Source organism: Passer domesticus, chromosome 3 (assembly GCF_036417665.1).
Source record: "Passer domesticus isolate bPasDom1 chromosome 3, bPasDom1.hap1, whole genome shotgun sequence".
In the NCBI taxonomy this organism is placed as follows: domain Eukaryota; kingdom Metazoa; phylum Chordata; class Aves; order Passeriformes; family Passeridae; genus Passer; species Passer domesticus.
The window spans coordinates 40,731,491-40,753,153 of record NC_087476.1 but is presented as its reverse complement, the minus strand read 5'-3'; the positions used below and the strand labels follow the sequence as shown (position 1 = coordinate 40,753,153).

Genomic DNA, 21,663 nt, shown 5'->3' with positions numbered 1-21,663 from the left:
GGGAAATGATAGCAAATACATCTGAGTGTTGAAAGACTCAGACTTAGCACGAATTTTGAAATCTTTGGAAATTAGGAATTCTTTTGCTTTCTGCTGTCAGGAAATTTTGATGGGGCAAGTAGTGTGTTGAAAGACATGGCTCTTTCCATTTACAAAAAACTATGTCAAATGTCAACAATGCTGAGCACTTACAACATGAACTGAAGGAAAAGAACTTAATTTTCAGGACTGATGCTAACCTATGTGTAAAGATAATGGTAGTAACAACAATTATGATAATAATGGTGGGCTTCTCTATATGGATAGAATATTATACTGAAGGTCCAGCTGTGGTATTTAAAATAATGGCTGTGTCATGAGCTGTGTGTGTCTGCAGACGAAGTAGGAAAAATACTGGACATCCATTTGTATTTTGCTATCCTGGTATTATAGTTCTCTTAGAAGAACACAACTGCATTATTGGGACTCCTAAATATTTTTTTTTTACAAAAATTGTAGGCCATAAATTTATAGGAAAAATGTCAGGGTGGATTCTCTTCTACTATAATTAAAACCCCTCTTTCAGTCAGAATCACATTTATTCTAGGTGCTAATAAAATATCAACTACAGCAGATAAATAGGTCCCAATTGTAAAGCTGGGATTCATTTAGTTAGGTGATCAGTGTGTAGGAGCAGTGAGATTCACTTCACTTCTGTTCATACCCTGGAAAGTCAAGCTGCGTTGGGCACTGGAATGAATCTCCAGGCCTTTAAAAATCAGGCATTCATTTTGAGTTAGGCACTGAGAGAGAGTCTGTGATTTCCTGAGTGAGGTTCTGGACACCTCTGACAGAAACCTTTTAGAGGCATAAACCACCCCCTGGAGATGTTGCTCTTTTTCCATTGACCACTGACACAGTCTAATGTTTAGACAGCTAAACAGCCTGGGTGAACATGGCTCTCTTGGGATCTATTAATCCCACTGTCTTTCCATAAGTAACCAACTCACTGTATGAGCAGAAATGTTTAGGCCTCACTTTTGCAAGTTAAAGCGCCTTGGCTACATATAGTCCTGAAAAAGCCAACCATATTCCCATCCTGAAACGGATCTAGCAAGAGTCTCCGGCACTCAGCCAGTGCAGAGAGAAGGCTCCACAGTCTTGAGAGATGGCTCTGATGAAAGTTACTGAGATGGAAAATGAAACATCAGTGTGAGACTCATACAGCCACTTGCACATTGTGGAAAGCATAGAGAAAACTGTTGAAAACTGTTACAATTGTTCTTATTTTTAATTTGCCACTTCCAAAAGGCCTGAACAGAAAATAAATCACTCAATGGGATAGTCATTACCTACATTTTGGGATCTGAGAGTTGGTACCTGATCTAGCACAGCTATCTAAGCTCTCTTTCTGATCATGAAGATGGAAAGGAACTTTGAGAAGGTGGCTCCTCTCACTGGTACTAGACACACACATAGGAATTGTGTGTATGATTGCCTAAAGAGACCTGTCATTACTCTTTCACTACAAGAAACTAACTGTCCCAGAATAAAAGACCAACTCTAAGATGTTTAAAGTTGGGCTAGAGAAAATCCTTGTTTTGTGAATATTTTCCATCTGCTTTCATAGCTCTGATAATCTCTTTTTAGCTTTTAAGTAATTTAGAAAAAATGGAAAACCAAATGAAACAGATAAAGATTATAATTTCAATATGTATGATTTTGCACAGTGGATCAAGTGGATGAGTTGGCTTGGGGATCTTATACACCTTTAGTATCAGTGAATCTGTAAAATTTCAGTTGTGAGAGATGCCTCATTTACAACATGTGTTTTATTAATATTTACCTACACACTTATCATATTCTGTATCAATTAATATATTGCATGGCTTTTCCTTTGTTTTCCCAGAAGAGAAAAACTGAAACTACTAGATTTTACTAGCTAGGGTACTTTAAGTTCTTTAAAAATTATTTCCTTGATTTTAGAATATACAAATATAAGAAATGCAGGACTATGGTTAATATGGAGCAAAAATCTGTATCTGAAATTGTGGTATTCACCAGAAATACCAAGGTGTTACTGTTGTGTTTATGAGCCAAACTGTCTGAAATGCCAAGTTTCATCAATAAAATGTCGTAACACAGGGCTTAGCAGGTAATTGCTTTTCCACATGTATGAAATTCTGATTGTGATTCTTAATTCAATAGATTTTTTCCACTAGTTTCAGGTGGGTCAAGAAGGGTCCACAGGATGCAGATGCTTACATGGAGGAAAGTATATCTGTTTTCTTAACAACATGATAAAAATTGAACATATTTATGTGAATTTGTAAGGAAGAATCTTCTTAATTCATTCTGTCCATGTAGTTGAGGCTTATTTTCTGCTCTACCCTTCTTCAGTTTCTTTAGGCAACACTGTGAAAGCAGCAAGACTAACTATGAGTGATGTGCTCCTGTATTATTCCTCAAAAACATATGTCCTCTCCTGAAACACCACTGTTCAACATAACACAAGAAATGTGCTGTCTCCACACAAGAAAGTACTCTGCTTGAATTGCCTATGTACAGTCCTGATCTGCCCCAGCAGATCTTCAGCAGATTGGGGTGAGCTGTAACCAAAGAGAGTATGTAGATATTGCAGTATTTATTTAAAAGCTGAAAGCAGAAGTTGAGTGCACATTGAGAGGGAATTGTGAATTATTTTAGTAATATCACATAAGAAGGTTTAAAGGGGGAGGAAAACCCTCTTTAAAAAATATTTATTAATAGAGTCCTGAGCAGATGCTATGAAAGCACCATAAGCACTTCTGAACACTTATTATGATGAACACTCTTTAATGTTACTAATTAATTTTCCTTTACTAGTACCAGCTGGTATTTATATGTATACTTCCCTCTTCAGTAACCGGGTACTTGGTTAGGGCACGTTGTACCAACCTCTCCCTGTCCTGAACTGGCTGCATTAGCTTTCTTGTTGCTCAGTACAGGAAAGTTACAAATACATAGTCTTTGTCTACTGTGTGCAGATGTGAAACATGAGACCTGAGGATCATCACAGAGATTACTAATTTTTAAAAATCTCATGTCATGGCAGTGTTGTGGTTTAACTCCAGCTGGCAACACAGCTCCACACATGCAGTTGTTCACTTCTCCGTGTTCATAAGGATACTTGATGCATAAATCTGCTATGTGAATTACATCATACCACTCTGGGAAATTGTTTTCTGCTGTATAAACCTAACGTGGGACTATACATGTAGGATGACCATGGGTGGCATATTTCCTTCAAGGCAGCCTCTCTAAAATCAGCTGGAGAGACTCATAACACATATGTAACTTTGAACCAGTTTATGCATGAGCTACCCAATAGCACACTCTATGGAATAAATCCTCTAATTTACTCCAAAAATGCTTAAATTAAGAAAGATGTGTTAGAGATGTAGTTTATCTCTAAGACTGTAAGCAAATATATCCCACATGGCATCCATTTAAAATACAAAATACATGTTCTGCAAGATCAAGCTCTTACAATTATGTATCTGTATGTAATTCCATGCATACACAGTTTTAGTTATGCATGCTCCTGAGCATTCTGTGTCTGGAGAAATACCTTCCTTTTTGCTTCACCTTTCTGGTCGTATGTTAGTTTACTAACACACTCCGTCATTAGTGCAAATGTTAAAAGTGCAAGTAACCAAGCACTTAGGCTCTGTTAATAGACACTCAGAAAACAGACTTTTTCAGAGAGTAATAGGAGAGCAGAGGAAGAGATATGGGACACTCCTGTCCTATCTGCGCAAGTTGATGGAGGCGACCCTACCATAACATCTGCTGGCAGGAGCCCTCTCTATCCCACTGCCTCTGTGGTAAGGAGGGGCGGAAGTGTGAAAGCATTTTGCTCTTTTGTTCAGGGCTGAAACTGCCTCCTAACTTCTCTTTGGCTTTCTTAAAAGAGAAAATGTAGAGCAGCAGTGAAAGGAGGAAAATGTAGAGCATCAGTCTCTGGTAGCTCTAGAGGCATAAGTGAGAACCAGATATGTGAATGGAAAACGTGCCTCGCTTCACCCAAATCCATTAACCTTGATGGAGTAAAAGGGATTGTTCACTCCAGAAATTAGAAAGCTCTGTGCTTCCCCTTGGCTTCTTTGCTGAGTCTCCAATGCAATGAACATCTCCCAGGTGGAGGGAGGCCTGTTGTGTTGCTTTTGACAACCCAGGGGGAGCTAAACTCCAAATAAGCCATCCCACTTCCCTCTGCAGACAAGGGAGGGACAATAAAGGAGAGAGGTACCAGGATCCACCAGTCCCTTTGCCTGAGTGAGACAAAATGGGCTCCCTTCTGGTTCAGGCCACGAGCCATGCTGCAAATCATGCTGAAACCATGCCCTGGCTATGACATAAAATGGTATTTGACTAAACAGAACTGACAGCTCCACCCCCTTGTCTCTGTACCCAGGACACCTATTCAGAAAACAATGGAAAGATGCTACTTAGGTATTCCCACTACATATTTAGAGAAGACATTGTTTTGGTTGAAATCTGATCTGAGTCAGGCTGAGAGGAACAGGCTGAACTGCTTTTTAGCCATTCCTCTATTTGTTTCTAAATGTATATGAAATGTGGAACTTAAAAGTCTTCCTCATGAGTCGCTTTGACTTGATGTCCCTGCTAGAGGTCACTAAAGTTAAAACAGAACCTCTACCACTGAATCATTTAATGACTGGAAATTGGAGGTAATAGACTTGAAAACGTATTCTCATTTCTGTAATTCAAAACCCTTTATCTGTGCCATGTAGTCCTGCTAGAAAGAGCAAAATGGCCTTTAACAAAGTCTATTTGCAGAATAGTAAGAAGTGTTAAGATGCCAGATGCATCTCATTATGAATTTTAATGAGTAGATTCACACCTTGTCTTCCATTAAATAAATTACCCGGTCTTTTCCAAACTCTTCTATGGCAAATTTGAAATTTGTTTCTAAAAAGTAGACTTGAGAAGAGTTTAGGACTGTTTATCTTGGGCCCAGGACCTGTGGTCCATGGTCAGCCAAGGAGGGAAAAGGGGTTGTGCTCACTCATGCAGCAACACCCCAGAGCTCCTCTGTGCCATTGACAGAGAGAGCACTGCCTGGAACATTATTAAAAGTGAGAGTCAGAAAGCAAGATATTCTGGATTGCAATTAAAAGAGAAATCAATCATCTAATTTTCTTTTTTATCTCGGGAAATAAAGAGCTAAATTCATCTTCATCATGCAGAAACCTCCAGAAAAAGAAAACAGATATAATAGGGAATAGTGAAGCATATTCTAGTCCCATTATCACAGCAAACGCAATCTCTTTCAAAGCCATTTTTCTTTTGGAACATGGTCAAAGATATTTGTTTCACAATAGGAAAATAAAGGAGTATCTGTGGCTGAACTCTTCTGTGCCACTTCACCTCTCAACAGGTTTGAAGTTTACAGAGCCCTTGAAGTTAGACATTGATTGTGGTGAGGGATGTTTGCAACACTGTACTCTGCAGGAGTGAAACTGAGGGGAGGAAAGAAGACTCCTTTTTTTTGCATCCTGAAAGGAAGGATATTGAATGCAGTTGTTCAGACTACTGATAATTGCAAAGATGAGTCTTAAAATTGAAAATATGAGATATTATACTGCTTTGAATCAGGTAGTTTCACAGAAACCAGTAGCTGCACAGTGCTGCAGAGAAGCAGGGAATTTGGTCGTTCTCTTTTGTATAATCATGTTTCAATTTTTTTCTGTATTTATGGTTAGTCAGGTCTATTTCTGAAGAAATAGGTAACAGACAACCGCCCTAAAATATGCTCCTTGCATATTTTTTATCCATTCTTGTCAGAATTCCTCTTGTGAGTAACAAAACCTGTGAAATCAGTGGCATGCCCCATTTTACCCCAACCCTTCCTCACTAGAAAGAGGGACAATTCATAGGTTCTAAACGCAGCAATAAAAACTGCAAAATTTCACTAAATATTATGGTTAAGAGCTTGCAGCAAATATCCAAGCAGACAACACATGCATAGTCTTTTCACCCTGGAGCAACCTGAATCTGGTCTTTTGCCTTTCATTCCTCCAGTCTACCCAAGTTCTGAATTTTGTACATCAGATACAGCATATATATATAAAATTTTATTCTTCTGATATAGAGATGAATGCAACCATCACACACTTACATACATGAATATCCTTTTAAACAGTACACACAGTGTCAATAGGATAATGAGTGATGCTGAAGTCATGTCTTTGTCAGGAAATGTCTGCTTTAGGTCACAGGGAAGAATTCAGGTATTACATTAAATCCTATGCATTTTATATAGAGGTGTGTATACATAAAGGACATTAATGAATATGTTGATCTGGTTTTAAATATACCCCATTGAATGTAGGGACTATGTGATGACCAGACTTTATCCACATAGTATACATTTCCACTTCTGTCTATTTTGACAGAAAAAATAGTCCTGCCAAATTGTAGTACTACTTTCTAGTTCAAAGAGCAAAGCAAAAAATGTTGGGTTTGCTTGTTTATTTCAAAGGAGAAATATTAGAAATTAATCACTACATTTTTCTGGGTCAGGCAAATACAGGTGAATGAGATGAACAGGAAACCAAGTACAAGCACCAACTATCACTAAAGCACCACTAGTTAAGATACGGCAGATTTATGAGCTTTATTTTCTACCTAAGGCCTGTCATATTTTTTCACCTTTATGTTAGTTAATTGCAGAGTAACATAAATTAACTTTTGGAACACAGCAAAAATGGGAACTTTATTTATGAATTTCTTGGATTTCTTTACCCCAAGCCAAACAACTAAATTGCTACTTAGCATAAATTATTTATTGGCCCTGGCTCAATACCATCCAACACCAGCCCCTGGAGGTCTGGGAGATATAAAAGATTTAAAGCATCTGTGCGACAGCATTGGTGCAGCCACAAAGCCATGTTTCTTTCCAGAAGGGTCCACTTTATTTTGTTGTAAATAAATAGAGCCTAAATTTCAGGGGAGGGCTGGGTAGCTTCTAGCAGGACTGTGGTGTTTTGCATATGTTAATTACCCATAGTTGCATGACAGAGAGATATACACTGTTTGCACAACGATTCTGGAGAGACCTGTTGGCAAAAAGATGCATTTTAATCTGCACATAATACAGGAATGCTATGATTTTCTATCACTCTGTTTTATTCATATATATGTACAAATACATTAGAAAGCAATCATCTATACATACAGTCACTTCATAATCTATCTTTATCACAGTTATTGGTATAATCTTTACCTTTATCTTATTTATGCATCTCTACATACATGTAAGGGAATTATGAATAAAACCAGAGTGAACTTGCAAAAGGGAATATGCCATTCCGTACATATTGATGTGAAAAGCTAATCTCTAATCTGCCAAGTATGTCCAAACGATGCCCCTATCTAGGGTCTGCAAGCTGCAGCTGATGCCATCCTGCATGGCTCCTGTTGGCTTTCTCTCCTTTGATGCACCATCTCTATGCATGCATTGGCTTGGCCCTTCCCCTTGCAGGCTCATTCTCCATCATGTTCTCCTCAAATTCCACACACCCCCTCACTCTGGCAACTGCAGGGGCTTGCACATGGCAGGATGCAGGATCCCATTATGCTGGTACCTCTCTCCTGAGAGAAAGTTCCTGAGTGTCAGAGCTGAAAATTAATATGTAAGTCATAACTCAGGGTCTGAGGGACTCTGTACACCAATGAACAATTGGCTGCTGGCACACTAACTCTTGGCCATACAGCTGAGCACTTCTGAAAGTACATGTACAGCATATATTTTATTGTTCTCTAGAAGAATTGGCTTCTGCAATACTTAAGCGTACAATTTAGGTGTCTCCTGTTATTTTTTCAAAAACTCTCTTATTTTTCTGTCAAAAATGTCAAAATGAGCTGCAGTAAAATTTTATATAAAGTTTTAGAAGAACTTGGAAAGACTTGTGGAATTATAAAGCAGTTTTGCTTCACTAAAAATGCCCTTTTTTTTGGTTATTGTTTCTGGAAATGGGAAATCCTTCTATCAAACAGAGCAGCAACACCAGTACAACAGTCTTTAACAAAAGACCTCATCCCATATGCATGCATGTATGCTTAGCTTGTCTTCCCTTGGCCAGTCCTGTTGGTTTCACAGTGAATCCAGTTTTCAGGACTGGAGCTCAGGTAACCTGTTTACAGTAGAGTCTTTATATCACTGGATATGAATTTACAAGACTCTTTTAATACCTAAGAACAGCAAAGGAAAGTTTTAAATTGCCTTCTTAATTATTTTTACAAGCTTTAAAAAGAAATTAATTTTCAGTTTCATTAGCACTTAGAGAAACTGAAAAAGATAACTGCTCTGAGCAGCCTACAAGCAAGCAGAAAAATATTTACTTCTCTCAACATCTTAAAGCCAACACATACAAAACTGATGATGAGTGTTTCAAGAGGAAACAGGGCTGTGAGGTGATTCACAACTTGTTGCAGAACTGAGCAGAATAGTTGGGATGAGCAGATTTCCTCTCTGCCAATTCCTTTCCCCATCCACTAGAACAAGCATCTCATCAAAAAGATAGCTAAAATCCTGGAAGGCTGTAATGATTTTTAAATACAAACCCACTGCCACCTTCTGTCCATGGACTTGTTCCAAGAACTGAAAATGAACACAGGCAATTATTGTGCAGAGAGTTATTTTCATAGTTAATAGACATGAAGAGTGAGAGATTCCAGTGGGTCTGAAAGCAAGGCCGTATTTACTTGGAAATAGCCCTGGAATCCAATTCTATGGTTGTCATCATGGAGACCCCTTCAAGGGGACAGTCATGACGTGCAGTGAGCAGTCATCATCTGGGCAAACAAATATTTGGGTAGGCTGATGCCCCAGTACCCTTAACAGAGTAACACACCACTTAAACACATACATCCTCTTCTTAAGACCTCTCTGTATTTTACAATATTAGTAATGAGAAAGAAACAGAACTCCAAAACTCCAGCAAATTTAAATACAAATTGAACTATCAGATGACTTTATTTATAATTATTTTTTTATTGATGTGACTATAGAATTTCTCAATAAATAGCTTACACCATTGGAGCCATAGAGATAATAAAATTATAAAACTGGTTGGAGGAAAAAAAAAAGCAATTATGCAGGGGTGAAAATGCTATTTTTGAGGCATATCCAGAAAATCCATAATCATCAATAAGTTTGGCCAATGTGCATTCAATAAACCCTTTGTATGAACTCAGAATGATTTCATGCAAATAATGATTTCTTACATAAAAATCTTTCTTCTTCATCATCTTTCTTGTCCTCCTTTGACAGTATGTTTTTTAATCACATCCACTTTAGTGAGTTTAATTAATCAACCTGTGTCTCTGAAGAGTCAATTTTATAAAAGCTCTGCAGTACTGTAGAGGCACTGCTTATTTTCTCTCATTGCTCATTCAAAAAAGAAGACCTCTAACCCTATCTAGGGCTATTCACACTTACTGACTCCCCATTGGTAATTCAGCTCAGAGTTTGGCATCACTGCTCATGAGGTCTGCCAAGGAACCACATCTCCTGCTTCTGTGTTCAACACAATTTGCTCCTTGCTGGGTGTTTGGGATCTGAAAGTCCTGCTCTCGGCATGCCAAGTGTTTTGTTGCTACTCATGTTCAACGCAATCCTTTATGACAGCAAAGTCAAGGAAAATCTTTCCTGCATTTAAAATACACTCTTTAAACAACTGTAGCAGTATCCCTATATATTCTTAAAGACTTTCCTTTAGATCAACATTAAAACCAATCTGTCTTGGCTGTGCTTCCTCGTTTATGAAGAAGGGATATAGAAGGCCATTCATGATCTGGCATCGTTCAGTACTGAACCATTAGGAAAAACAAGCTTGGATAAAGGCATTCTAGTGGTGACCTAAATAAAAGAAACTAGCTATGAATCAGGAAACTTCTTCCCTTGCTGACTGTGTTCTTACTATTTATTTGTTTAGAGGCATTAAATTCTTCTTGGTGCTTACATTTTTTACAATAACCTTTGCTCACATATAATTAAAATTTGCGAATGAAAAATCAAAATAGCACTAAGTTTGAAATAAACTTAGATATATAAAACCATCTCAGAGCTCTGTTTTTTGTTCATGTTGACAGTTTTTCTCTCTCTGTACCAACATGAAAAATACCCTGATACTTCAATGCAAGCTGTCATGCAGAATCCTCAGCTGCCAGTATCCAGTGTATTTGAAAAGTATGAGAAAAACTGTCAGTGCCAACAGATTCCCTAATAAAAAATAATAATGAAGTCTTGAGAAACTGTCAGTCCTTCAATTATGCAGCTCTGACAGTGGCTGCACATTTGCAAGAATTCAACCTTGCTACTGGAGGGCATACAGAGGCCAATTGAGCTTTGTCAGAGCCAGACACAGTCAGGCACAATGTTTTTGTTCTGTCCTAAAGTGGACAACCATATCTTCAGAAAGTTTAGTGTTCAGTCTAGGATCAGCTTTGCTGACATACAGAACTGAATAAGTTAAACAGAAGTGAATTCTAATCCTGACACAAGGGGAAAAAAAGAAGTATAGTGAAATTCTCAGTATTAAGTCTTGCAGAGCTCCTTGGATGAGAGCTCTCAGTGACATTAAATTAAGCAGCTAGTTAAAAACCAAGTAGAGTCAAGAGAAAAATATGATCTATTCTTCTACACTGTCTCTAAAACTAAGGTCAGGTACAACTTTTGTTGGGAAAATAACATTAGGAGGACATTTGTATTGAGCCTATCATTGCTTTGATAAGGCTGACACTGAAACTAGTAATCAGTGAAATTGGAGGTGTCATATTCCTTGTTTGAAAAAGAGTAAGATACTGACACAATGGAAGACTCCATCCCAATTTGTTCTGGTATTTCCTGATTGAGATCTGTCAAAATGGTATCCCTTGTTCAGTCATAACTTACGTGTAGCTTTCAGAGAAAGCCACTGTCAAAGTGAGATTTAAGGCATAATTATCTGTGACTGGTAGAGCTCTTTCTCTTTCTGTTTAGCCAATTAGAAAGTGACTTAATTTTATTTAAAATAGAGTAACTTTCTAATTGTCTAAACAAATGACAGCTATTAAAGCATGAAGTCTTGGAATACTCTCTTGTAATGTTCACTAACCCAGCATATTCCTCTGCAGCTGGATTGGTCAAGTCAAAAAGGGATCAAATACTTGTCTTGCCCTTTGCTGATAAAAAATCAAGATGTGAGTATCCTTTCCACACCCAAGATTCCCCCCCAAACTTCTCTATTGTATAGGTTGTGGATTTCCCAAATAAATCACCCTGAAGGGCTGAGGGAGCTAATAATGTGTTTCTCCCTGTACATGCACAAAATTACTAGACCTGGGCAGGTGTCTCTGTGCAGTAGTCTGACATGAAAGTAAACCTGTGCCAAGGGGTGAATTAACTAGTGGCATCTTTTGGCTACCTATAGTCAAAGAAAGGCCACTGCATATTCTGCTCCTTCACATCAGAGTGTGCAGGAAGGTGGCTTGGCTTTTTTTCTTCTAGCATCCTGAATCACATATAAGATCCTAAAAAGGAGTGAGAAATTGCTCCAGCCAGACATACCTACCTTTAAAAAAACCACCACTGCTTTTCACAGTGATACAATGTGACAGAGTTTCTGATTGTTCCTTCTCCCTCTCCTCAATAAAATACACACTTGTGATACTTGGTACACAATAAGGATTCCTCTGGAGGGGAAATGTAGCACAGAAGTGCTTTAGTTTAATCCTCCTTTCTTTCCACTCTCCCTTCCCCAGCCTCCTCCCGCCTCTTCACCCACCCTGGAGGCTCTTATGGGATTTTCCAGGTAACTAAAGGCTTGCAAAGCCAGTGCATCAGAGCGACAGACCAGACAACAGCAACATTTAGGAGTGAGTGACGCATCATTTCTTTAACTCCCCCTCCTCCTGAGTCACTCACAATAAGGCTCCAAGCCATTCTGTACATTATATATGGCTCTATTACTTTTTTGGTAGGGGATTGGTGATACTGTGTGTTTTAGCAGGTGCTTGTCAATGAATTCCTGTGTATATGCTGGCTACAGAATGATGACTTACTCAAAAGCATTACATAGAGGAGTGGTAATTATCAGTTTATTTTATTGGTTTTGGTCAAGAAAAGTCAAATTTTGGTCAGCAGAAATTTCACTGCACCAGATATTTCAATTTTTAAAGTATATATTCAGTAACATGTGACTTTTCTTATAGTAAAAATGTGTACCTTTTTTCTTTGGTGTAACAGTTACGGACAATGAAGTTGTCCTAACACTCTGCAGATATGTCCACAACGGCTTTTAAGATCTCAGACAGGCCCAGGATTGTAGAACATTAAGGACTTAGAATGGGCCTCTGAGATCACCTAGTCCCAAACCTCTGTTCCATGGGCAGGAATGATGATATTTAAAGCTAAGGGCTCCTTGGGAAGAACTAAGTGCAGGATGGTTGAACTCCATCTTATCAGGTATTGCTGGATGCTCCTCAATGGGATGAATATTTCAGCCTCAGTGATAAGCAAACAGCTTAGGAGATTGGGGCTGTATTGGGACAGATTTTCTCTATTCCAGCTGATCTCTTGGTTGTTGGGATAAAAGATGAAGATCAAGCACCAACCCACTAAACCCACTTGTCCCTTCCCAATATTGTGGGACAGTTTGGACCCAGCAGCAAATGCATTTCCTGCAATTAATTTTGGGAATTTAGAATAATTTCAAAGAGGATGCAAATCTGAGAGGTTTGTCTGAGGGCAAGGACTGCCCAGCCAACTCTGCTGCGCTGGGGACAGACCCACATGGGTGAGCTCAGGCAAGGGGAGAGCACTAGGCAGCCTGGTGAGGAACTCTGTGTAGCTTGGTTAGCTTATCTTCCTGGCACAGAGCTACTCACTGGCTAATGCACAGTGATGAGCAGAGTTGCACAGTGCTCCGGGAGACCTCAGGAAGCCCCCTTGCCCCATGCTCCCCATCTTTCATTAACACAGCAAGTTGGTGTCCTCACACTGTCCTCAGTGCACAGACTACCCTGGAGCCTTTGTGTTCTCCTCTGTGACAACAGCAGTGGTCTTCCTGCCTGCTGACAGCAGACCTGAGAAATGTTTCAGCATAATTTATAGAATAGCTGAAGGTGACAAAATGTCTGTATCACAGTGATGCAGAGGGAACTGAAAGTGCCTGTTATCACTCAGGAAGCACCAGGGAAGGGGACCATTTATTTAGCAGATTTCCTCTCTGGAAAGGATGTTCTCATCCACCCTAGGGGTGACTTTGCTGACAGATCTTTCCATCCTCAGGGGAGCAGAGGAGGGCTCAAGCACCTGCTCTCTGTATTTTCTGTACTATCACGATGATCAAGAAGGAAATCATTAGACAGACCAGACTTCCAGCTTCCATTATTTTTAACAGGCATTGCACATCTAATTTGAAGTGCACAATGCAAATATTTACCTTCAAGTGTCAAAGGAGACTATAAAGATCTTTATGGATCTTCATACTTCAAGGACTTAATTTATTAAAAATAATTATACATATGTGGGGATTACTTCTATGGTGGAGCTGAGATGTGCCATCAGTTGCCAAGTCGGAAAGTACAGCATGCCTGCTATACATCTGTGTGCCAGCTTTTACATGAGAGAGAAGGACTCTTGTACATCAGAACATATGTGTGTAAACAGGGCTGAGAGGAGATCTCGCTGCACTTCACTGCTGAATACATTAGAGAAAGTCACCCTGTGGCATTGCAGGCTCCCAATGCTGCAGACAAACTCTTTTGTGCTTGCCCATCTCCTTCACCTCAACCCGAATACTCCACATGCCTCTTCATTTTAGAATGAGAGCAGTTTTACAAAGAAAAATATTAGAAATTGGCTTTGATTTTTCTATGCCCCTCAGAGATTTCAAGGTGTCCAGTGATTTGTTTCCAACAGTGCCAGTTTTTCAAGATTGAGGCTTTCAGCCTTGAATTTTGCTTTATTTTGAGAATGGACAGCCACTTTCCCATCCTTGAATTGTGCAGGTTGTTTAAGGGGCAGATGCTGCTATTTTGAGCAGGTAACTGGAAAAAAATTTACTGCTGAAGTCAGCGGCCGAGAGGAGGCAGTCAATTAAATTCTCAGACACTAATAATTTGTTGTTACTTGTAAATCATGAGGAGTCTGTTTTAAGCATTTGGAAAACTTAAAGCATGAATCATGTGATAACAAGTGCCTTATTTTTCAAAAATAATATTAATAATTTAGGCTGTCTGTTTCACTGCAAGGAGCATGTATTGATCTGACCTACTTGTATGCCACCACCATCCCAAACTGTGAGAGTGTCTCAGCTCTGATCACAGGCACAAGGAAGCAGCGGGAAAAGAATGTCTCTCCTGTCTCACTGCTCGTGCTTGAGGTGTGGTGGTTTTGGAGAACAGCTGTCGTAAACAGGCATTTATTTCTCCTTGTGAAAAATCCCATGGCCATTTACCTGGTCTTGCCTCAGAGAACTTTCACAGCTCTGCTCAGAAGTCCTGCTGGTTGAACTCACCAGCCTGCTGGCACTGTCACTTCCCTGGGTGCCAGGGGCTCAGTCACCCTGGGGACCAGGCTGAGACAGGGAGGAAAGACTCTCAGAGGGTCAGGACAGAAACAGGGAGATCTTGCAGTACTGTTCCCTATATTCTTAATGCTATGTGTTAATGCTTACCTGTGCTCAGGAGACAGCTCTGAGACTAGAGTCTGAGGATGAAAGGGTCACAGCAATGTGTGCTGTTTAGTAGATTTTCAGCTCAATTTGCACCAGTTGGTGAGCCCCGAGACTACAGCAATTTAGTCCACTTTTTAGATAATGGATCTTACCTCTCTTCATAGAATATGTTTACACTTCAGAAAACCTTACAGAATTTCACTGGTTGAAGGAACACAACCCAACTGCTGTTACTGGTTGTGAAAGTTTTGTGGCATATGAAGTGCATTAGGACATTATTTGGAATCCATTGCAACATCAGACATTTGCCTTTGACTCAGAAGGGTGGTAATGATGAAATGTGCTCCGAGGGTACATCTCATTTAATAGTGTCTATTACAGTTGACACACACAAGCATGAACCATGTTATCTTGCATTTTTGTGAGTAATATTTATTCCACAAAGAAGTTCATGCATGTAGAATAAATAGCACCTTCCTGGTGAAAGCATATAATTAGCTGAAATGCAAGAAGTGACAAATATTTGCTTTGCCTGAAAGTTACTGCATGAGATTCTCAAGTTTGAAATTTTTCAGAGACAGAAATGACAGCTTTCACTGTTTCATGATTATTTGGTGCTGATAATTGGCAGTGGTTGCAGGTAGCAAATTTCTATCTAATGCAGAAATTATCTACCCTGTTCTACCTCTCAACTCTCTTCTCACTTCCCTTTTGCCTTCTTGCAGCTCTGCACACCTCCATTCTTATGGATATTTCAGGGAAGCTGTAGCACCTTCCAAATATCATGGACTAAACCCCATCAGCTGTTCTTCAAGTTGCCTGAAAATGTTGTTGCAACTGAGTTAACCCATATTTATATGTCTACATTGTTGTTTTTATTTATTTGTAGGAAAAAAAAAAGAGACAGAAAACTTTCCATTTTGACATTCACAATAGTTCAGGTTTTTAATTTTGAAATAACTTTTGCTATTAAATGTTTAAATGTATCAAAGTAAAATTAATTGTAACCCCAAATATTTATGAAAAATCCATCGCCAACTGATTTGATCTGATAAACCACAGGAGATTAATTAGTGTTGGTTATGTGACTTTTCAAGCACTAAACATGGCTGAAGGGATTTTGATTGTTTTAGTTTAAGCCTGTATTTTTATGTAGTCATATTAAATATATAAAATATAGGGGAATTTACTACATGGCAGCATTTAGCACTGGTATGATGACTTTACCCCAAATATGAAAATCTCCATGTCACCAAGAGCTATAAAGTTATTTTCATAATGAGAGTAGGTCTATGTAATTTTTCACTATTAAATCAAAACTGTTTATTTTCAATTGCTTTAAATGATTTTTGTACAATAATTTAAAAACTAGTATGAAAATAGCCTTTATTTCTCTTTTGAAGTCAGAAGGTACAATATACACACTGAGCAATCTGGATGAAGTTTTTTTCTAAGATACAGGCTACAGTCTTAAAACAGACCATAAGACATCTCTTTTCTTAAAAAAATGAAAGAAAACCCCTCAAAAGCAAATACTCTGCCCCAAAGATACTCAGAACTGACTGCTCTTGCGTCCTTCTTCACATTGAGAAGGTCTGACATATGCCCATGGTGGTTTTAGCTGTAGACAAACATCCAGACAACTGAAACATCTAATTCTAATGTTAAAATTAGAAGAAATTAAACTTCCAAAAACCCACTAACCATATAAAACTCAAATGTCTTTCCTCACCCTGCTCCATTTATGCAAATACATTTATACTCTTTCATAAACAAGCAGAGTAGCAGCTTAAAAGTTTAAAAATGAAACTTTCAGAAATCAGCTTTAATTAATTTCAAAGTCCTCTTTTTGCCTTTTTTCTTCTTTTTTTTCTTTTCAATGGGTTTTGCGATTTAAGGTTTTGCGATTTAAGGTTTTGCTGTGTAGGGGTTGGGGTTTTTCTAGATGTGTGAATCTCTTTCCTCATTTGGCTTGCAGACAGCCCTTTCACAGTGTGGTGCTGTTGCAGATAGGGGCATGTGTGCCTCTGCCAGGCAGGTGTTTGATAAGGATGTTGACAGGTCAGAGGTTGTCACCATTAATCCCAAAAAGCTATTTCTGACTAACCATCATGACAGAAACACACTCTAATAAGACTACCAGGTTCAGTATTGATTTCCCATCTAATATAATATCATGATTGTATATTACTTGTTTTTTGCACTTTATTATTCTCTAGGATGTTAATTTTGAAGTTTTAAAAGCACTTAATTCTACAGCTGCAATCCTTAACACCTCTGCAGACTTCTATGCATCACTTTGTCACCTTCCTCTCCCCCTTGTGCTCAGCTGACTTGGTGCAGTAGAAAAACCCTTTCTATTCACTTAATCAGGAGGTAATGTCTCCTGAAACAAACAAACAGATTTTTAAAAGATGTAGCACCATTAGAAAAGGGGTTCTTAAAAGAAAATAATAAATAAGCATCTATATTCCCTGGAACATCTTCACAGGGTAAGAGAAAGTTTCATGAGAGACTCCTGCACTCATAGTGACTTCTGGAGACCTGACTACACTGTTGACTCTCAGAAGGGATTGCTTTCTGCTGGTCCATCTCTCCATTGTCTCTCTTCTGTCTGTCTTACTGCTGTGGATGTTGAGGTCTTAGGGACATTCTTCTGCTGAATGCTCTTATCCATCCATCAGCTGGGCTCTCCTACAAGCTGCTGTAGATATCTACAGCAATCCAAGTCAATTAGAATACAAAATGGTTAATTGAATTCTCCTTTGTTCCCTGGTGAGGACAACACATGGTACCTGCAGATGGATGGCAGCTAAATAGCCTTTAAAGCTGCAAGCAGAAATGGAAGTTTGTTTTCATTCATTTTCTCTCTCTCGTTCAGATACAGCAAAACATTTATTAATCCTCCTCCAAACCATATGCCATGTGTCTAATGAGTGGTAGGTTAAGTTAATCATATACAACCAACCAAGTGTAGTAAAAAAAACATTGCAGAGTAGGTGAAAAAGCTGATACTGTAGATCTGAGTTACTTAAGTAAGTGAAGGAGATGAAGGATATGCAGGGTCAGGCCCTCCAGGAAGTTCAAATAAATTTTGAGTCAGACAAAATTCTTCTGGGTTCTTGAGGTGCTCTCTTGGTAACTTTTGAAATTCTAGCTGGGACATCTTCACATCTTTTATGAAGGCTCATGCTGCAAGTATTGCTGGCCCTGCTTTTTTATGTTTAGGGGTTATTCTGAAGGCTTAGCACATATAGATATACATTCAGGACTTCATCACATGGTTGCTTTAGGCTTTAAGGAACCAGTAGAAAACTGAACCAAGAGATTTCCCATGCTTACCTGTGGGGTATCTGAATTACTGAATGAACCCATACTTAAGTTTTCCAGACATATTTTATTGATGAAGTGTCATGACTGCTCATAAACTGTGATAACACAGAACATCTGCAAACTTAGCAAGGAAGAGCTGGAGGAATTTTTTTTTTTTCACTATTTCACCAGTTTTACCAGGTTGTGGTATCTGTTATGATCTTCTTGCTGGGACAGCAAATGCTGACTGTGAAAAATGAGTGTTGACAAATTCTGTGCAAATTTCTGTGCGTTGTTCAGTGCCAAGTTATAGCTTGTAACAGCTCTTCTATTCTCAAGAAATTAGCCTGCAATTCCTGCCAAACTAGAGCAGTTTTATGGCAGGACTAGGAAGACACCATCATACTCGTTTCATTTGAGCCCTAATGTGACCCAAAGATTTGATTTCCAGCTTCCATAAATTCACTAACTACTAACCCACTCTTCCAGCTAGGCCCTTGAGTCTTTTACTCGCTGGAAATTATGCTCCTATTTAATTATAAATATTTATAAAACCTCTGTGATCCTTAAAAATGTGAGAACTATCTCGTGTTTATAATTGTTATAAAAAATATCCCAAACCCACTAATTGAATGAATCTTTCAAATGTGAGTAATTTTTTATTTGAATTCTACATCCTTATGTATTATGTAACAATTAGTAATGATGTGATGGATAATTTTTTTGGAACAGTTCCTGATTCCATTACTCAACTACTCGATCGACCAGTAATTATGAATCATATCTTTAATTAGCTGCCGCTCTTCAGAAACATATGAAAGCCAAGGGCATAAAGTAATTGGCATAAAAGTTTTCCTAATTAATTTATCTGTCTATGTGAGTAACCGGGACTGGAGTCAGGGGAACATTTATAACTCCAGGAAGGCCAGCCCTAAAACCCAATGTCAAATGAGATTTATATTTCTGAATTATAAAAAGAACAACAACAAGCCACAAAATTACATTATCCCCAACTCCAACAATAAAGCACATAATGCGTTGTTCAGAGATGAGCAAAAACTTCTTATTGATCCAATTCATTTTCATCGTATTCTCCAGTGGGTCTTTCAAATCTCTCTGGCTATTTCCCTCATTCCACATAGTAACAGTAATCAAGCACATTAAGCAATTCATTAAACAACAGCCCCACTGACCACAGGGAGTATTACAGCTAACATTCATTAGGCAACTAGCAACTTTATTTAAGCAGAAGAGAGCTGGGGAGTACAAGACTCAATTCTTTGTCTTTTGGGAGCCTATGGCCCACCATGGCAGTGCTGGATCTGCTTTTCACAAACTATAAAACCTTTAAGCTTGCTGGCACAGACAGTGCCTTTTTTAAGGAGCCGCCTGGGAGAGAAGACAAAACTGTGTGCTGGTTTAATTCTCAGCCTGCCAAAGATTAAGTTAAAATCTGAGCTCATTGTTAAGTGTGGGTTGCTAAGATTTATGCCTGATATAAAACTAAAACCTTACAGTATTGATATTTAGGTCCTATATTTTTCAGATCTGATTTCAAGAGGGCAAAAGCTGTAAAGCATCCAGGTTTGTTCATTTGAATATCCTGGTTTGCCTGGCACTTTGCAGTAAAAATGGTATATATTGTCCTTCATAATAACAGAGGAAAGGCTAAAACAACAATGGAAAAAAAGTCTTCCTACAAACAACAATTAGAAAACTGTTAGAAAAGTTAAACTGATAAGCCTGTACATTTTTTCTGGCCTAATTAATGAAGAACCTAAGACACATATTTGGTGCAAAGTCCCTGAAAATGAGAAAAGTCATATAAGCAAATGCACTGCTGTTCTATTGCTTTTTTATTTATTTATTTATGTTTTCCAGTTGGTCCATATTACAGAAAAGAGGAAATTAGACAATATTACTTGGCATTACGTTTTTGTATAAGAACTCCTACAGATATCCAAGCTATTTTCATAAGAAGTTTACACTGGGAAAGCATTAACCCAGAATTTTAAGTAGCAATTCTTCACCATCTACTATGTGAACCCACAGAATGAATATAATGTGCATGAATCAGAAAAAAACCCACCTTCTCCTTCCATACTGTTATTATTTTTGATTCACAGAATCACTAGAGCATCTCCACAGGTTTTTTATAAAAAAAACTCTAGTCCAAGTCCTCTGGCACAACCAAGTTTGGCACAGTCACTGTTAAAGTATACAATGCTTTAAATGACTTGACATCTTGTGCAGTGTAACAGAGTACAACTCCCCCGATTTCAGAGGAACTACATAAAGCAAAAAGTTTATTTTTTTTGCCATGGCCTTATTCTGACTTTAAAACCCCCTACTACAGCATTCATGTTATTCCCTTTTACTGACACAGAAATTATTCAGATGATTCAAAAGAATTAATGGCACTACTGATTACTGACACTTATAACTGGAAGGCAAATTCAACTCTGCTATAGTTTGAAAATACATTTCTGTGGCATTTAATTATTTGAAACCTGATGATTAAACCTTCAAACCAACTTCTCCAGAGTAATTGGCCACCATGGCCAGAAACACAGTAAGAGGCTCTTGCCAGAATTCAGATGTTCTTCCCGTGTGGATGGACCCATATCTGGGGAGTGCAGTAATCTCTCACTGAGGGAAAGTCACTGGACAACTAATTTCCCTATATTAGGAAGATGAAGCTTGGCAATGGATGGAGCTTCATCCTAGAAGCTAGGTGGGAAGGTAACTTAATTTTTGTTACCTACTAATAGCAAAAGTTGCATAGAGGTGGAAAGGTGGTGGGTTAAAATGTTGGTACAAAAATGAGCTCCAGCAAGCGGGGTGGGCTGTTGGAAGAGCACAAAAGACAAATACAGCCCATGGGGCCCTGCTGCCTCCTGTGCTCCACCACTCATCAGCACTATAATTCATAAGAACCCACCAGAAAAGAAGGCATTTATCTCACCCAGGCATCTTGACAGCCCCCATGAGCAGAACGCATTTGGTTGTGTGACCAAATATTTTGGGATGAGATGAACCCTGGGTCCACATTTCTGGCCAGGCAATTCAGAACCCATACAATAGCTGAAGCTCTAACCTTGTTATGAGATGTAAAGGGCAAAGAGGGTACTGTGCTTATTCGTGACACAGAGCCTGCGATTTCAGCCCTGCAAAAGTACCCCTGGAAGAGAGCTAGTCACTTATTTTGTTAGCAACAGAAAGTATTACAAAAAGTATGTCTAACATACACAGTTGACTGCTTGTATTTCCTGTACTCGTTTACAATAGTGGCATACAAATGCATTTATACTAAGGCAGAGAGTTTATTACATATGATGGATGGCACTGAAATACCAGTTTTAATCTTCCTGTAAAAACAAGGGCCATAACTCATGACAGGTGCAGCCTCCAGATGCCAACAGTGGTATTGGTTTCAGGGCCAGGACCAGGAAGACACAGATAATTTTGCTAATTTCCTCCATTATATTATTATATTCTTACCTGCAGTGTGAGACAGCTTATCATGGAATCACCAGACTGAAAATGTATCTTTAATGTGTTATTACCAAAATTTAAATGTGTGCTGCAATTCAAGCACTATTCAAACATTATCCATTATACAGAGACCTCTGTTCAGTGAATG

At 38.6% G+C, this 21,663-nt stretch overlaps 1 long non-coding RNA gene across 1 annotated transcript; it reads right to left on the bottom strand.

Annotated features, from left to right (window-relative positions):
• Positions 1-19,240: 19,240 nt before the first annotated feature.
• LOC135298033 (uncharacterized) lies at positions 19,241-21,452 on the bottom strand. The gene is made up of 2 exons (XR_010359994.1): positions 20,962-21,452; positions 19,241-19,409 (listed from the first exon to the last, which is right to left on the bottom strand). It is a non-coding gene; the product is annotated as an uncharacterized LOC135298033 (long non-coding RNA).
• Positions 21,453-21,663: the final 211 nt, after the last annotated feature.